Consider the following 19,975-nt stretch of genomic DNA (forward strand, 5'->3'; position numbering starts at 1 on the left):
AAAGTTCTCAAAACATTGGCAAGGAAACTGATCTGAATAATTGATTTTTCAACACCAAGATTGACTGAAAAAATTAAAATTCTTTGAGGTTAACCTGCTCTTTTAATTCTTTAGATTTTACTGTGGAAATAAAGCCTTTTTTCCTTCTTTATTGTTCCTTTGTGGTAGACAAAATTTTTAATCGGATTCCAAATGAACCAATTGATTTTTATGTCCTTTATCCTCCTATTATAATTAAATATTGATATATTAATTTCAAAACACTTGTTAAAGTATCAAAATTAAATGTTTCAACAGTCACATTTTTTTTCTTCTTTTTTTTCTCCTGCCAAAAATGTTTGCTAAATTCAGTTTACAACCAATTTCAGCTAAGCCAGATTTTCAAGTTTCCATTTTTAATTTATTTGCTAAAAAGCTTCTCCATGTGCTTTTTCTAGTAACTCTCTGCTGTCCAGCACCTTTGTTGGATATTCAGTAACTTCTACATGTGTAAGTGTACTTTGCTTAAGTATTTGCTTCACTATTGAGAAGGAAGTGTAGCCTTTTTTCAAATCCTCTACAATTCTCTAATCCCATGGGTTTGGCATCAGAGCGTTTTCCTGAGGGTTACTGTTACAATCTGCTTTTTGGTCATAGAAAGCAACCATTCCATAGCTGAAGAGCATTCTCCCTTGCTGTCATACCCAGGACGGACACAAATGCAAATCCCAAGAGAAAAATCTCTAAATGAAGGAAAGAAGATATGATTCACCATAACACCTTGTCTAATATTGCCCTTCATTCTCTCAGTCAGGTTAGGCTTTGAAAGCTACACCTTCTGAGCTTCTACACATTCTGAACATAGGTTCTAGTTGTTGTGTCACAGAAGAGACATAAAAGCAATATACAAAGGTATAAAAAAGTCAAATGCAATGTCAACACTGAAGATTCCTGGGATAGATACTGACCCTTAAACGTTCCAAGCTTTGAAGTTATTTTTGAAAATGATCAACAGATCATTCTTTCATACTTTCAAAATGTAGCAGAAATTGGAAGAATGCACTAGATTAGGAAGGGAAGAGTCAACAGACATCAAGGAGCACAGATCAATTTCTCTACCAAACAGGGAGGCCAAGCACACTCTTCAAGACTATCCCAAAGGTTCTCTTTGCAGATAAATACCTAGATAGCTCAGCACAAAACATACGCATTCCTGGAATCTAAGGATTTCTTGGAATACATGAATGTGAGGGAAAAATTAATTCATGAAGCAAAGGAGGCAGAAGAAATTTAGCTCTAACTTGGCTTGACCTGCTTAATTACAGTAAGCAAATACCATATTCCTGAAAAGATTCAGTCACACACTGGCAAATATTTCAGCTTTCTGTGTATGTTCATTTTTGTGGCTGAGAAAGATACTGAAGTGACTCGAAACACAATATTTAAAGGAAAAATCTCAGTCTGAGAACTTCTATGAATCTCAAACAAAAATTAAATAGACAACAAGGAGAGAATGGATGTAATAGTTCCCCAAATGTAACAGAAAGACCAACAGATAAAAAAGTAAAATTCTTCTATAAAAACAATGGCTGTACAAGAACTTGGAAGCAAACACAACAGAAATATACTTTAGGTAGTACATACTTATATAAATAAACTTTATAAGGGATGGCTACTGGGCCTGACCTTTTCTTGCAATGAGATAACTTTCACTGTGTTCAGTGACATAGAATTAGGCCGTAGGTTAGCAAATGATTCGGTGTTTATTTGAATAATAGTGGAGAAGAAAGTGGTGTTTTCAATTTAAATGAGCTCAGGTTCTCTCAGATATTTCTTAGGTGAATGTCTCATGTGGTCAAGCAAGTGCTAATGGCAATGCTAACATTGCCAAGCAGAGCTCAACCCAGGAACCACAGTAGAAAGATTATCTGCTTGTGTTAGAAGCACGAGGGGAAAGTAGTTGGAAGCATCATTGTTTTCCTAGTTGGCATATGTTTTCCTGCAGAGACCATTCCAAAAATTATTGAAGTAATTGGCACCAGAGGGAAAAGAGAAGGGAGGTCAGATTAAGGCCACTGAAATCAGCAGAAAAAAATCATTCCATTGGTAGAGACCGTGGAAATGTCGCTGCTTGCAAGCAATGAGAATGGCTACTGTTGCCAGAGAAACATTTAAGATCAGATGAAGTGCCTCTTCCTTTGAAAAGGTCACTTGAGACTGGTAGTCTTGGGATTTGCCTTTTCCTAATTCAAAAGGACTGTTTTGGGGGCAGTATCAGAGCAAAAATATGTAGCAATGAATAGCAAGTGGGGAATATTGATGAGACCACATTTAACCACCTTAAACACAGCTCTTCCTTATATGCAAAAGGGAAGAAAAGTAAATGTAGTGTTAGGTAGGACTGTGATGTAGGAGATCTGGCACATGACAATAGAGTAGGAGAGGGAAGTGAGTAGATAAAGCAGTTTTAAGACCATATGCTCTGAGAAACAGGAATTTGTGGATAAGAAGGTGAAAGACTGCACATTTTTCTAGGTGTCATTGGCACTGGTACATTTGCAGTGTATGTCATCCACAGTGAATTATGAAAGTTCAGTGAATTTATTTAGCTTTTATTAAGAATAAATGAACTACTCAGGATTTTGAGAAAGGTTTAGCTTGTGAAATGTGCTCTCTTTTCCGGAAGAGGGCAAGGGATTACTTTTAAGCTGATGCATAGTTAGATGTGAGTCACACTTAAGTGAATTGATTTTTTTGCCTATAAAACTAAGTAGTCTATCCACAAGACAGTAGAAAAGCTAAGTACTAAACAACGAAGTCATCGATTGTGCAAACAAGTATACAGTTTCTGACTGAATGGTTTCATGTCGTTAAACATACATAAAGCTGAATTTCAAGTTCATGAGAAAGGTGTTTCACATCAGAAAATCCTCAAATAATTGGAGATAAAGCTCTGGAAACCAAGGATAAAGTTGAGAGAAAGAGAGAGAGAGAGAAACCAGTGGAAAATGAAAATGTAAAAAATGTAAAACTGAAAGAACTTCAGGGATTTGAAAACAGTCACTAAGATTAATGAAAAGTATTTTTCACATTTGTTATCTGTTTACCCATGAATGTCTGTGTTTCTGGTTTTTCTGTATGGGTCTGGTCTAAAGCTCACTGAAGACATCCTGAAAAATCCCAGACTCCAATGAGACAAGGAAAATGATCTTTTGATTCCAAACAAGCACTGCCCATAATCGTGTGATATGTGTTTGTAAATGTCTTTCACATCTGGAAGAAAGTGTAATTTGCCAAGCTATAACATTTCAGATATCTATCCAGATTTCCACAACAGTTGTCTTTTTCCTGACTACTGTTCTCTAAAAAGCTGCATGTTTTGGATGGTTTAGTCCTGTCTTTATGCAGAGCCTGCCGTAAACTTGTCACGACAGTGTGAAAAATATTAATTAAAAAAACCCCAAAAATGTAAGAATAAACCCCGGAAAAGTAGGTTCCATGTGCATATGTAGATTTTTATTTGAATAAATAAGGCATTTGCTTATGTAGACAAGTATATGAGAGAGAGGCAGGGGATACAAACACCACAGACTACATTTGGGTTTGTGAGAAGGGATCTAGTCAAACTGTACAAATGAGAGAGACTGGCAGGCACCTCCGTAGGCAAATGGATTAGTGGTATTTCTAAAAGCAGTTAAGTGTGATCCTAGACACAAGTGTCTACCAGAGACAAGTAACTCTAGTTAACTTTTTTCCAGATTTCCAGTCCACCAGTGTCTGAGTAAAATCTTAATTATGTGACAAAAATAAAATAGAAAAAGTAGAAAAAGAAAGAGCACAGAAAGACCCTTTACATTAAGATCTCATTATTTTTTATTCAGTTGTCTATATTTTACATAGGTGTTCTTGTTATATACATCTGACATGAGCAGCGTGAAAAACTTCCTAGAAAAAAAAAGGAAATATTCAATTGAAACTTATGCAGCTGTGAAATGTACAGTCTAATCTTAAAAATTTTCTCCACTGTTTTCCTCCATTGTCTGATAAAGAGTTGGGAAGACTGGGAAAAATTTCTACAGTCTCAGGCTGCATGGAATTATTTTAAATTCATGCCCAAATGGAGACTTTCTTAATAAACTTTATTTCTCTTTTTTAATTTTTTACTGTTCATTTAAAAATGCATATCCTCAACCTTGCTTTCATAATCATTTTATTTGTCATAATGGTTCATGTCTAATTTCCTAAAAAGGTTTGAGTAGTTCTCTGTGATTTTAAAATATGCATTTTCACCCACAGAGATTTATGCTTGAAAAACCTAAGTAAGCGATGACCTTGGTAAGTGGAACACTGCATTGGGAACTTCAGTTTTTTCTTTGAGCTCAGTTAAGAGTGCTTGGAGTAAACTGGAATTACTGACTCAATTTGTCTGTCTTCCCAGTCAGTCCAGAGACAAATCCAATTAGTGATAATCAGTGATGCTTTCATGATATGGTAAGATGAGTGTAATGTGAGAAAATCAAAGAAAATGCATGTGTAGAGGTCATTTATATTTCTTGGTGCAAGTTGTTTCACTGGCTGGCGCAATTCAAATGCAGGTGCTCAAGACAAGCTCTAAATTCCATTCCTCAAGGCAGATTTTAGTGAGTAATCGAAGTGAAAAGAGTTATCTGTGACAATTAGGGGATTTTAGTGTTCCCAAAATGGAAGATGGGGAAAACAGCAGAAAACTAGCATTTCTGTTCAGACCCATAAAGGTTTCTGAGGCTCTTCTGCTTCCTTCACTCAAGAGGAGGAATACCATTATGTTTGTTTTGCTGTCAATCACATACATGTAATACCTTGGTACATGTATAGGAAATGCCATTCCTAGCTTTAAAAGCAAAAAGGTATGACCCAACTCTAGGCCACTGAGATTTTTGCCTTGAGCAAACTCCAAATAAATGTGTCCAAGACAGTGGTGATCAGAGAAATATTTCTAAGAGTGCTATATAACCTAGGATCTAGTTAGTCTAGGATCATTTTGCTCTAAAATCTGTGAAGCTAAGATTAGGCAGGTCAAAGGTGTGTTCAAGGAAGTAAATAGTTTCCAGTAAATCCCAGAAATTCAGTAGGGAATTGCATATACATATTTAGTGATCTCAAAAGGTTCACTCTTAGGAAGAAAGAAATACTTTTGTATTCCTGAGCTTATAACTCAATCTGTTGCAGATATCCTTAGAAATCCCACCACAGCAACTAGCAGATTGGGTCACTGCAGATGAAATTCACTGTAGGTAGAAAAAAATATTTTTGGGAAATTTAAACCCACATTTTCTTCTTTAATACATATTTTATAATTTAGTTTCAAAAAAAGCATGATACAAGTAATTATGAGTGAAGTAAGCTAACACTTTTATATGAGAATCTTACTATTAATGTTTGTCCTTTATAGTAGGTCAATGTCTTTGCGAGGCTTTCTTATTACTGTAGAACTTTCAAAAGAATTAAACTCCTATTTAGGCATCTAGATGAAGCAATTCTCAAGAGCATGCATTCAACAGATCCATTCTTCTCAGTGGGACATGCCAAGAGTGTAATACCTCAGAATATCTCTCTGGTTCATTTATATGATTAAATGGAAATTAAGTTTTTGGACAATCCGTTTCTCACATTGGTATCAAACCAGGGGTTGCTGAATTGCTGATTGATCTTGACAATATGTCTTTTAAACTTTAGTAGCAAAGACCATTCAAAGTTATTGCACAAAAATAGTAAGTCTCAAGTTTTTAACATGATTTAGACAAGAACTAGGTATTCAAACTATATTTACGTATCTAAAAATCCATAAAGACTATGCTTATCATGACCTTATCCAACCTGAGATGTCTGATTCATTCTGATAAAAAATACTCCTGTCAAATATTGCAATAAAACTGTATTACTTTTTTTCTCCCTAAAATAAAAACAGACCAGTCTTTTCTTTAACTGGATATTGGGTGCTAACATGACTAAAAAAATACAGAAGGATTGAATTATTTTAGACAGAATACATATTTCAGAAGAATACAGTGATTTCTTTCCACCTCAGAAATATGGATTATAGGGTTGGAAGTGGTTTTCTGTCCATTAAATTTCAATTATTTCAAGAAAATTCTGAATTTTCAGACCGGTACATTGTGAAGACTGGGAATCTTTCTCAAAAATCAGGAATCCATTGCAAAACAATCAATTTTAATAGTAATAACATATCCCAAAAAGAACAAGCTCAGCTATGCTCTACTTAGTTCAGGAGAAGCACCTGAACCCTTACTTCCCAGTCCCTAGGGGAGGTTTCTAATCAACTGTCTGCAAAAAAGTATCACTAAATAAGTTACTCTCTTCATTCTTTTTTACCTTTATTTTTTGTTTTCTCTCCCTGCCTCAGCCTTAAAGAACTTACAAACAAAAAGTTTCACAAATTCTTTAATCAAATCAAGTCTGTGGCTGTGCTTCCCAGCATATAATCAACAAGAGACAGAGGTGTTTGTAGAGATGCCTTAAGAGGCCTCCTAGAAACAGAGACTAGACAGGAGTAAGGCAATAAAAATAGGTATTTATTTGAAAGGCCTTCGAAGGTACCCCTGGGGAGCCAGAGGCTATTGCCAAGATGGACCCCAAGATGGACGACAGGTCACGAGTTCTTCACCCTTTTATAGGTTTGGTTCATTTGCATAGCAGGGTTAATTCTCCAATTAAAACTCCAGTTTTCCCCTCACCTTTCCGCCCCCTTAGTGGCTCTTTGGTTTAGACTTTTGGCCTAGGACAGTCTTGGTGTCCTTGAAGAGCAGCCCCAGAGAGGCTTTGGTTACCTAGCATGAGAGAGCAGAAATTAACAGGCTACAAGAAACTTCAGAGTAACACACTAAGCAGTGCAGAATTTGAAAAATATAAAAGTTAAAACCTAAGGAATCAGTAGAGCACAGAAGCTTTTTGTTAACTCTGAGTTCAGTGACAGAAGGTGAGATGTTTTTTTCAGTACTTTCTGCCTTTTTGCATTTCTGAATGGAAGGAATTCTTATGAGCTCAAAGACCACAACACTATACAGCATTTTGGGACACTGCGGAGGGCAGTGAAAATGTGCAGAATATAGATGTTTGTCGCTTTAGATGGTTATCTCAAAGACAGTACAACTTGTTCTTTCTATGCTCAATATCTCCCCATATTGAAAGAAGGCATACCATTAGCTTATCACCAACCATAGAACCTGAGGCTATTAAACTGTTCTATTTCTGTAAGGCTCCTCAAATATACCATCTCAATCTATAATGCTATCAATATTTTAAAATGCCATCAAAAACACTTAAAAGTTTACTTTGTCAATAGCACATGAATAAATGTTTTTTCTCTGGCTTAATGATTAAAAGCTTTCTGGATTTCTATTTAGATTTTTAATACCATTAATATTTTATGAATAATTGATTTTAATGGACATTGTGTTTCAAATTGCCTCTTCTAGTACTGAATGAGGTTGGCCTCTTCTATCTATTCACAAGTAATAAGGTCATAATAACCCATTGACAGCAAAAAGCATTGAGCGTCTACAAGGAGCAGTAAACAAGAGAGTGAATGGCTTCTACTTCTGAGTTGCAGGAATCTTCTATTGCATTTGGATACAACATTCCTGTCAATTAGTCTTCCTAGCCTCAATTTACTGGATGTAAAAACAACTTTAAAACTGTTTAATATAATTTTATCTTTTTTGTTTTTTCACAACATGCACCTAAATCTCATATAAGGAAATTAACTCTCTTGCGTAACTATATGCCAGAGTTTCAAAGTTGTTTTTGTAAGAAAGGGCCCAATAAGATCCAAGTGAGATTTTATTAAGCAATAAGGTAAGTTAGAAACATAATTCCCAGTGAAATTGTGCATTTTGTGAGCTGGATGATTATTAATTCAGACATCTAAAATCAAAGCACACAGTGCAAGTATGGTGACTAATCAAGGAAGTGTTGAGTCACCACCCTTGGAGGTATTTAAAAATGTGAGGATGTGGTGCTTTGGGACATAGTTTAGTGGTAGACTTGACAGTGCTGTGTTATGATTGGACATAGATGATCTTAAAGGTCTTTTCCAAGCTACAAGACTTTATGATACTACAATCTCTAAGGCAATCACTTTTAAAATTGACTACCATATGGTGCGGTTATAAGGTTAAGATATTCTCCTAGTAAATACAGAACTCGGTTTGACTCCACGCTGGATTTTAGGTAATAGGGCCAGATTTTTCTGCTGTATAGAGTATCCTAACCCATAGGTCATTAGCAGAAACGACTGCCTCCTTTGCCTCTTCATTGCATTGGAAACTTCTTTGGTCAGTACTGCTTTTTTTTGTACTGAGCACACTGCTACCCACACACCTTAGGTGTAGTCAGCATGAGAGCTACGTCACATTCCTTCTGAATGACGTTGGAAACTAGGAAGAAATCAGGCACCAAGCTGCCCATGCTCTTCTGTAGAGTCTTGTAATTAGGCCTGTAATTAAGTCTCAGATCAAAGGGAGTAAATGATATAAATCCAGTCATCTCCACTATGATAAATCCTGTCAAGCACAAGCTTTCTGAACACATTTGTTACTCTAAGCTATCTTTCTCTTAAATCCTACTTTAAAAGCCCCAATTGGCATTTACTCTCTCAAGTAGATACTCACCCATATTGCCCAATTTCAGAAGCAGTTCATGTATGTAATAAATGAAGTTATAGAGCCATGAGATACAAAAAGTTAATTAGGGAATTTGTGTGGTGGGAATAACAGTCTGCCAAAGTATGAAGAAAGAGACAGTGATGAAATCAGGTTCACTTCAATCTTCAAACTTTGGTACTAATAATGTCCTTTGTCACCTTTTTTTTTCCAGCTTAAGTATAGATGTTCTCCTTTCAAAATGTCAAGAAACTTCCTAAACTTTATCATATGCTTTTCCCTTTTTATCTGCTGCAATTTAATATTTATGAAATATCCAGGTTTGAGATTTGTCTTACATGATGACTTTGTATGCAAATGCTCTACCTGTATATGCTGTTATAAAGGATTGGGATTGAGACAAGAAAAGACATTCACATGCTGTCCAATTTAAGAAGTCCCTTGGTAACCATCTGGGACAAATTTGATTTTCATTTCATATTTAAAGTTATAAGAAGAGTAATAAAAATTACAAGAACAGTAATAAAAATTACAAGAACAGTAATACACTGTTATGATCCAGTTTTAAGGTACTTAGAAATGCCTCTGCCTGAATTAAGGTGCAAACGAGACCATATGCCAGTGACAATAGTAAAGGTTTTATTTGATGGTAAATATGAGAGAGAGCGAGAGAGAAAGAAAGGAAGAAAGAGGTAGAAAATAGGTGGGGGGGGACAGAAAGAATGGCAGGGACAGAATAGGGAAGAAAATATCATCACTCTGTGGATCCCAAGGATGTTCGTTGATCCTCTCCAGATGGTCTTTGTGGTAGTGCAGGAACCCCCCGTAAAGCACAGCATCCAACTGGTTGATACCTCCTCGAGCCAGGTAGCAATGTGCAGGCATATCCCCCTGGGGTGGGGGTCAGTCTCTCACAGCAGACTCTGGGTCTGTTGCATCACGTGCAGCCCTGTGGGGCCAAGCCTCTCACGTGAAAGTCCCGTGGATGTGGCCTGTGGGGCTGGGGGTTCCACAGCTGGGCCGGTTTGTGTAATGGAGGATGGGTGTTTATTGCCTTTCACCAGGGGTTAGGCCATGCACCCCAAACCTCCTCCTCCCCCCTCAGCTGGGGGGAGTCTGTGTAAACCTGGCTTCCGTGAGCTGTGCTCTCCCCCCACCCCGAACTCAGCCAGGGATAGGTGCAGCTGGTGGCTTTGGCTGTTTGTGGATGCACACCTTTCCCTCAGCCTGAGGTGACTGAACAATGCATTTCCCTTTATCTAATCAACAGTTTGACTTCCAGTTCAAAGTCCCACTCTTCAGTGAAGCTTCTTCGGTTGTAGCTTCTTTATAATGAGCAAAACTTTATATCAATGTTTGAGGCATGAACTATTTTCAGACTCTGACATACACTAAGGATAACATAGCAAATACTTAGCTGAAAATCTCTAGTTATTTATGATAATCTTGTCATTTCTTCCTGCAGAGAAAAGGAATTCCTTCCTTTCTCTCTATATATGCCCTAGACAATAAAAGATTCAAATTTTCAAAAAGAGAACAATTACTGAAGTTTCAAATCAAATACCAGTAAAGCTGTGTGTGTTTATTATGAAGTCTTCCAAGCCTTCAAATTCTTCAAAACATGGTCTTCTGAAAAAGTGCTTAAAGGTGGCACCTTGAAAGTAATGCAGCATGGAAAAAGTTCACATATGTAACTATGAAGCCAAAAAAGGACATTTTTTCAGACTCATTTAGCCCCCCACTTTTTTCAGAACATTTACCCCTCAACTTCTCAGAACTTGCTAGAAACCAAATAGATACAAGAAAAAACAAAATTACCAGATGAAAAGGGAAGATAAAAAATATTATTTAAGTAAATATAGCTAACTGAAGGACTAGCTAATGGTGCCAGATGAACTTATCCCTTGTATTATGGAAGAAATATTGTCTTTCTGATTCTCTAAGTTTTTCATGGGTCACCGATCAAAAAAGATATGAACAATTTTGACACTTATGAATGGTTGAGGAGCCGTGATAAAATTCGTATAGGTGTAGCCCTACACTGTATATTAAAAAAAACAAAAATCACACAGACTTTCCTGTTTCAGAAAATTTTGGAAGCTTTTTCTCTATTTCACTAAGTTCAAATATGCCCTACTGAGAAAGACATAATGCCAACTGTACTTAGTCTAGATTTCTGTGCATACTGATGTTAGGTGCAGCTCGATACCTTCAAATGGAATGGTCTATGACAGACTCGTCGTTGCTCTTCCGTAGCTTTGCACTTAAGTTGCAAGAAATAATTATCTTGGAAAACTCTTCTCCTATTTGAATTTTGTCAGAATTTTCCAAATGATTAAAAACTTATTCTAAAGGCACTAACACCTAAAGGTTAGCCGACAAGTACCTAAGTACTTGCATAACTACTTACATAAGTACCCAAGTCTCTTTTCCTTATAAAAATAAGCTAAACAGATAAACAAATATATACTTGTTAGTTTGGATGTAAAAACATGTTGGTCAGTTTACAAACTACAGTGTGAATTATGTATGAGGTAGGAAACTAGAAAGACAATGCAGACTAAAGTCTGTATTGATATTAAAGGGCTCTGTTTAGTCCTGCCAACATCAATGGATTTTTGGCCATTCCCACCAGAAAATCTAATCTACTGACAGCTAATAGAAAGTCTTCTTTCTCCAAAGTGGTAGGGACTAGTGTATTTAGGGAAGCTTTATTTCCACATGTACTATGAGATTAGCAGACAGCTCTGATGCCTTTGTGGCAGCACACATTCTTCTCTGTAAGAGGTTTGCTTTACTCTAACTGTATCATATTGTTTCCTTTGTATCCCCCAGTAGTGATGGCTAAAAGCTGAAATTCTACTAATAATTGTGGCTGGAAATAGTAGTGAACAATAGTCAAAGGCTATTTTTACAATACCTGGAGATTCAAAATAGTCAAAGATAAGGAATAATTTCTTTCTGCATTGCAGTTATGAAATAATTATTTTATGGAAAAAATTTAAACTGATATAATCTTTTTGTATAGCTGTTAGGTAGAAAGACCGGTGCCATCCCTGAAACAGGCAGGAAAGCTCTGCTGAAGAGAAGAGTCACAGTGCAGGACATATTCAAAAAGCAAATGTGAAATTAATGAAACTGACCTGAGATTTACATATGTACATCTTAACTTTCAGATCATAATTAAAACCAAAACTATTAATATATGTTTTGAGTGAGTTCCAGCATTCTCTTTTCTATAAGCAATTATTTTATAAGTGAAATATTAATGAACCTAGAACATTACAGCACTCACAGACTGTACCTGTATTGGAGGTTTTATAAAAAATTTATTCCAGTAACATTTCCCCCTTGCTGAAGCACTCAGGATTTTGGTACTAAAGGTTTCAATCTTGCTGTAAGATGTATGCATAGAGCTGCTAAACTTGGCCTTCAAAATCTGTGTAAGGCCTCTAGTGAAAACTAATTCACAGAATCATAGAATAGTTTATATTGGAAAAGATCTTGAAGACCATCAAGTCCAACTATTAACCCCACACTGCCAAATCCACCACTAAACCTTAGTGTCCCTAAGTGCCACATCTACACATCTTTTAAATACCACCAGGACTGATGACTCAACCACTTCCCTGGGCAGTCTGTTCCAAGGCTTGACAACTCTTATGGTGAAGGAATTTTTCCTAACATTCAATAAAAAACTTCCGTGGGGACTCTGGAGGCTATTTCTTTTTGTCCTGCTCCTTGTTGTTTGGCAGAAGAGGCTGAAATACACCTGGCTACAATCTTCTCTCAGGTAGTTGTGGAGAGCAATAATGGTCCCTCTGAACCTCCTTTTCTCCAGGCTAAACAATCCCAACTCTCTCATCTGCTTCTGATCAGACTTGTGCTCCAGAACCTTTACCACCTCCATTGTCCTTCTCTGGACACACTACAGCACCTGAGTCTTTCTTGTCATAAGGGGCTCAAAAATGAGCATAAGATTTTGGCTATGGCCTCACCAGCTCTGACTACAGGGAGACAATCACTTCTCTAGACATGCTGGCCCCCCTATTTTCCAATACAAGCTAAGGATGTAATTTGCCTTCTTGGGCACCTGGGCACGCTGGTTCATGTTTAACCACTGTCAACCAGAATCCCCAGGTTCTTTTCCAGTTGGCAGCTTTCCTGCCGCTCTACACCCAGCCTGTAGTGCCACATGGGGCTGTTGTGACCCAAGTACAGGACCTGGTATTTGGCCTTGTTGAACTTCCTACAACTGGCCTTGACCCATTGATCCAGTATGTCTGGATCTCTTCCTACCCTCCAGGAGATAAACACTCCCAAACAAACTGGCCTCACCTGCAAACTGAGTGAGGGTGCACTTGATGCCCTTGTCCAGATTGTCCATAAAAATATCAAACAGGACTGGACTCAATACTGAATCCTGGGGAAGCCCACTACTCACTGGCCACCAGCTGTATGTAACTCCATTCACCACGACTCTCTGGGCCTGGACGTCCTAGCACGTGTCCAAGTCATAAGCAGCCGGTTTTTCCAGAAGAATGCTGTGGGAGATGGTATCAAAAGCTTTACTAAAGCATCCTTATTTCCCTCATCCACTAAGTGGGTCACCTTTCAAGCCAGGCAAGTCAGGCAGGACTTGTCTTTCACAAACCTGTGCCAGCTGAGCTTGATCCCCTGGTTGTCCTGTATGTGCCATGTGATGGTACTCAAGATGCTCTGTAATCATCCCCAACACCAAGGTCAGGCTGATAGGCCTGTAGTTCCCTAGATCCTCCTTTCAGCACTTCTTGTAGATGGGTGTTACATTTGCCCACTTCCAGTCAACTGGAACACCCCCTTTTAGACAAGATTGCCAAAAAATGATGGGAATAGCCTTGGTGAGCACTCCCACCAGTTCTCTCAGCACCCTTGGTTGGATCTGATCCAGCCCCATGGATTTGTCTGGGTCTAAATAGTGTAGCAGGTCACTGACCATTCCCTCCTGGATTATGGGGACTTTATTCCTCATCCCTGTGTTACAGCTCAGGGAGGTGGTACCTAAAGAGCAACTGGTCTTACTTTTAAAGACTGAGGTAAGGAAGGCATTAAATACCCCAGCCTTTTCCTCATCCTTTGTCACTATGTTTCCCCTCACATCCAATCAAGGGTGGAGATTCTCCTTAGCACACCATTTGTTGCACATGTATTTATAGGAACATTTTTATTGTCTTTTACAGTAGTCAGGTTAAGTTCTTTCTGGGCTTTGGTCCTTCTAATTTTCTCCCTGCATAACTACATGGCATCCTGAGCTTCCTGACCCTTCTTTCAAAGGGCATAAACTCTTCTTTTTTTCCTGAGGTCCACCCAAAGCTTCTTGTTTGCCAGGCTTGTCTTCCTCCCTGATGGGTCATCCTTTGGTATGAGGGAACAGCTGGTTCCTGCATCTTTAAGATTTCCTTCTGAACAATGTCTATTCTTCCTGGACTCCTTTGCTCTTCAGGACTGTTCCCAAAGGGACTCTCTCGACTAGTCTGCTAAACAGCCCTGTCCCAGGGAAAGAAGGCTACAATTCCAGTAGTCTGTCTCTCTCCCCCACTCTTCATGATACTCTTCAACCTCCCAGAGCCTAAGGGCTTCCTTTATGCGTGTGGGGGGCTTGGCCACCATTGTCCCTGGCCCTGCCCAGGTCCCGTCAGCTGCTGTCATGTGAGCTGCAGGCTCCTGGCATCTCCTTCAGCTCTCCTGAGGTTCTTCCAGTTTGGGAAGCCCCCCAGTGCACCCTGCTAGAGCACTCTGCTGTTGGTCATCCTGGCACAAGGGCCGCTCTCCTCAGCAACTGATCATCCCTGCCAGAATTAGTTTGGTGTTCAAAAATTTCAATTATGTTAGCCTTAGTCTTGTTCTTGATATCATTCACTCACCTGGGAGATGAGAGATGTTTTTGTAACACTGTCCTTTCTTTCTTCTCCTGTAGAGGTTCAGATAACTCTTTCCTAGAAATATTTTCTGATATCATCAAAATGTAAAAAAAAACCAAAAGAAAACCAAACAACTCAACATCCCTATGTATAATTGATAACTTAAAATGTATGTAAATAATAGCCAGTGTTCCATAGCTTATTGCTCACACAGTGGTAATTAAAACTAAACTCCAGCTGATCAATATGACCCTGATTTGTCACAGCAGTGCTAGGCTGGTATAGAAACCAATGACACTGGCTGATAGTTTTACTTACGAGACTGTCTCTGATTCCTAGTGTGCAAGTTGTAAGCAACTTCTGACCAAAACTTATTTTCTAAAATTGCCTTACCTCAAAGCTATTTGCAATATTTGCTACCATAACGTGCAAGAGGATCTTGTGAAATGTCTTGTTTCTTCAGTGCTGATTGGAGTGTGTTGATGAGGGGTCATTCACAGATGTTAGAGCGCTGATTCTACCCAACATTTTAGGGATACTTCTCCCAAAACCTACTTTTAGACTCCTGGTTCATCACGTTCCTAAAGTCTTTTCAGAATAAGAATACCTCGTCAGTACTTGCCACTTAATCTGCAAGAAATTAATTTGTTTACATCCTTCCTTGCTGCTTCTCAGGTTTGTAACAAGTCAGCCTCTCTTTCATGAGCCCTACTTGCTTAAATCTAGGTAAAGTTAACAGAAAAAGAAATGGCAAAGGTCAGGTTACAAATCTATAAACTTCATGATCTGCTAAGCTGTAACTACACCTAGACAACTGGAGAAAGGTCTTACATGTGGCAGGCTGCTCTGTTCATCTGCTAATTCCCACGGGCCACGGGAAAGTCTGCCTGTCTTCTCCCAAGAGGAAACCTTTGTAATAAGAAATCTGTAAGGGGTATTGCAGGCAAATATGTGCCAATGGGGCTTGCTTTTCAGACAGCCCTTTTCAAAAAATTAAGTCACATCACGTAAGACATGGCTCTGCAGCTCCATCAGGCAAAACCATACTTCTGATACTATGCTGAGAACTACTGTCTGTCTTCTTGCTACCAGTAATATTTTAAAATGTGATGGAGAAGCTATCACAGACACTGTTTTGCAGATAAGAATAGATGAGAGGGACCTTGCTCCTCTATTATTCTTCTTATCTGATCTAAGAATTGTGTTGGCATATTTGAAAGGATAGAAAAGATTTCTCTGAACAGAAGCTAATTAAATTTTCCAACAGGCAAACAATTTTTTCTGTTGTTCTCTATGTATTTTGGGGTTTAATTTTGTTTTTTAAATTTTTTTAAAATTTGTTTGCAAAATTCCTTTTTGTTTGTTTGCTTTTAAAGTTTTCAGCTTTAAGAGTCTCCCAACTTTCTCTTTAGAGGAAAGATAAGTATTATAATTTTTTTATTCCTGTGAGTTTGCACCAAAAAGCTCTGCTCTAGGAATAATCAGGGTCTGCATTCAGCTCAGCTGACAACATAAGGTCTACATCAGTTTTATAGGCAGAAAAATGCTAGTCTAATTAATCCTGTAAAAAAAAATGTGTAAACTGCACAATGAGCCACCAGGGGATTATGCAGCAAAAGGTAAACACCACAGGAACTTTACTAGCACAAAGTTAGTTGCCAAAGGACTCTGTGCTCTGTTATATTTGACAGCAGCTGAGCAGGATCTTGTGAATGTGACCGAGTGTCAGAATAAGGAGCCTGTGTTCCACTATAAACTGGCACCAAAGTCTTTGCTGGCTGTTTGATTACAGGTTTTGAGCTTCCTGGTAAAACTTTCCATTACTGTGTCCTATTCTTTTCAGATCTGAAAGAACCAAAACCAAATGCTGACAGAGCTTACACCATGGAAGTTCTGAGAAAAAGAAGGAAGGAAGGGTTCCTCCTGGAACCATGTGTGGTGATTGACCTTTCTGCTGCTAATTACATGAAGGAGAAAGTCTTTTCAGTTCCTCTTTAGTACTAATATCATCTGTGTTTGCTCATTCTAGAAAAGGAGAATGATGCTACCAGAGAAATACGCTTTTTTTCAGGAGAGGCTTTTCTGGGAATAACGAACAGATAATCTATTGTTGAATTAGGAGCGCTCATCATTCTTCAGCTTGTGCTTTCAAAGGAGACAGCAGTTTATTAATGAACAGTCACAATGGCACTGGGGTGAGTTCCTCCATGTCAGGAAAGCATAGCTGGTCACATACTGAGAGGATCATTCAAATGTTTTTTAAATTTCTGTAACTCAGATATACTCACTCAAAGAAAATCCATGTTTGAAGTTTCATACTATTTTAACAGTATAAAATATTTATCTCTCCATTTAGTATAAGGCTTTTAGCTCTAAAAAAAGTCTAAATTGAATCCATCTGATTCATTGTGTTCCTGTGCATGTGAGAGTGATATTGAGTAAGAGCCCAAATAATTTTAACTTGGGGTTTCATTTTTAATGCCCTCATTTGAGAAGAAAAAGAAAAAGTGTCTTTACACCACATATTGCAGATAGTACTGGAAAAACAGATTCTGTGGAAAAAAAAGTTTTTAAATGTTCATGAAGTTTATAATTTCCATTTTTGAAAAAAAATTAAAGACCAAACTCAGCTTTCTACTGGAACAGTTATGCTTGTCCATGATGGGCCAGGATTTTTACCTGTATTTCTGGGGCTATGGCTATACAGCTAAGCGAAATATTGCCCTGTTGAGGCACCAGGTCTTGATTGCATTTGACAACTAATTACTAGAAAGATGCCCAGTGCCTGGACCACTTGCTTGTCCCAACAGCAGTACTTACAAACTGCTCCTCAGAGCTGGTCAGAGGCAGGCACCACTCCCAATGCGACAGGCCTGAGTGCAGCTATCATGTTCAGAATCTGAGAGAGTTAAAAAGTATTGAAGAGGCTGGAAAACCCTTTTTGGCCTGGCTAGGTACCACTGCATTAGTATGTGTAGGGGCTGAGATTCCGGGTGTCCATTGTGTCAATTCTTTCCTTTCTTTTTGCCTCTTGAGAATTTCTTTTATATCAAACACTGAAAAGATGCTATCATTAAACATTGAAAGAGAGAGAAGACAAACCCCAACATGTTACTGGACAAGAAGGAAAATATACGACATGCAATCCTGAGCCATATAAGAAGTGTAAAGAGATTGATTGCTGATCCAGGGCTACAGTACTTATTATGGAAGGGGTATTTGAAGCCTTTATTTACATACTGCTGGGGGTAATATGTTAAAGAAAATAACAACTCTTTTCCTTTTATACACAAATAGATTCCCTGGTGAAATGTATAGCTGTGTCATAGGTTAGCTGCAATTACACCTTTACGAGTACATTAATGTCTAAATCCTAAACAAAATAACACTTTTAAAGTTACCAAAAGTGGTCTCAAATGACAGTAAGGCATCATGCTTGGGCAACAGAACACAGTTTCAATTAAAAGATTCATTTCACCTAAATCTATTTGTGTATAAATTGTGGTTACATAGTCAATTTAATTTAAGACAGTACTTTTCTGCCACGTTAAAATGAGCAGTTATGGCTCCCAGAAATGCGTGTACTGGTGCTAAGTTTTTTGCAATCACTGTGGAAGCCAAACCAGGGAATACAACTGCATGAAACCCAACTTAAAAAAATCCATATCCAGTTTTATAACCAATCACTCACCAGCTGTCACTCCTACAGCATCAAAAAAAAAAAAATGGAAATAAGGAGACACTGGAGCAAGGTGGGTCCACACTTTTGACAACAACCTAAATTTATGTTCATTTAAAATGACTGCATAATCAAGTCTTTTTATAAAGCAGTCATCAAGATTCCCTCTGCAATCAAGGGTAAATATAAGGCAGTTCCAGAGGGTGATTCAACCCCTTTATTTTAGTAGAGAATGAATCACCCTCTGGAGTTGCCTGTCTTTCTCCACTGATTACAGATGGTCAAATCCTGATTCAGACTTCTTACTGTTTGATAACTAGAGTGAGTGTATCCTAGCCTTGATAGCCATGAAAATGGATGGCAGGGGATATTTAAAGAATAGATTAAAAAATTATGAGTCTCCTATTTACTGTTTATTACCAATATTTGCAGAAGTAAATGTTTAAATTGAAAAGTGATTTTTTTTTTTTGGTATGATACTGTTTTATTTGGAACTGAATGGAAAAAAATGAATGTAAAATGTTTCTCCCAAAGGCATGGTGTATTTTAGCTTATTGCGTAAATTATATACTGAAGAACATAAAAATTTTGCTAAACTTTATACCTGAGGATTGGGAATGCATCAGAAAAGAAAGACTAAAATGTTTTATGGCAAATGAGAAAAGAGTCTCTAAACCAGAAAAAAATAGTTAAATTTTGGACTAAATAGGATTGAGGTTATATGTCTTGCATAATTTACCCAGGATTTAATGTATTGTTATGTCAGAAAATGCTAATTACTACTATCAATCATGAGGTCAATCACAGACCTCATTAAAAATGACAAACATGGTATTCACAATTCATTTAAGCAAAGCGGAGAAGAAATTAAAAATGTTTTGTTCAGGGGCAGCTGAGGCAGCGCAGCCTAATACCTCCTTAGACTCTTAACCCATGCTGGGTTTTACAGGCAAAGATGGTGGTAACACAATTCTGCTTGTGTATCTTTTGCTTGGAGGGCAGGACAGCTGTCAGCTTATTGCATTGGACCTGGTCTCCACTGGGACTCAAAGCTCCACTGCACCTGTGAGTAAAACTGGTCAGTCACTGCTTTTTGACATGGGGGATATCCATTCAATAAGCTCTCCAATCAGCATCCAAACTACCAGCTAGGAATGGTGCTTGTTGCCTATCATTCCACAGCTAGGCACAAGGTGTAATCTGCCTAAAATGCAATTTGGCCTAAGCCAGAACTATTCCAGACACTGTGATAACTCTGCAAGGTTACATACAACAGCTCATGCCCTTGGAATACCACTAAGTTAGCAACTCATTTATTAATACAAGCTTAGTAATCACATACCTTCCAGTATGAACATCTTCTGTTGACTGCCCCATTTATGTTCGCTGTGCCTCTTGATCATATCTTTTCTGGATTGGCATTCCCATAAATTGCAGCATGGAAACCAGTTACTCTTTTCTGGATAGCTCCACTTAGTTTGCAGTTGGCCGCCACAGGCCATTGTTCATTCTTAGTCCATAAGACTTCCACATGTGTCAGTATTAGATTTATCAGAGACAGAAAAGCAGTCAGAAAACCAAGAGACAATTAGAAGGGGGCAAAAGCAACCTTGTGATATTCAGGGACAGTGAACACTCAGGAGCATGGGCTAGGATGGAAGGAAGAGGTGACCATGCTGTGGGAAAAGGAACACATTGTACTTTGTCCCCAAAGTTTGAAGAGAAAAAACAATAATGTGCATTCCAGAATGAAAATG

The sequence above is a fragment of the Coloeus monedula genome (genome assembly GCF_965178545.1).
Source record: "Coloeus monedula genome assembly, chromosome: 2".
Classification (NCBI taxonomy): Eukaryota; Metazoa; Chordata; class Aves; order Passeriformes; family Corvidae; genus Coloeus; species Coloeus monedula.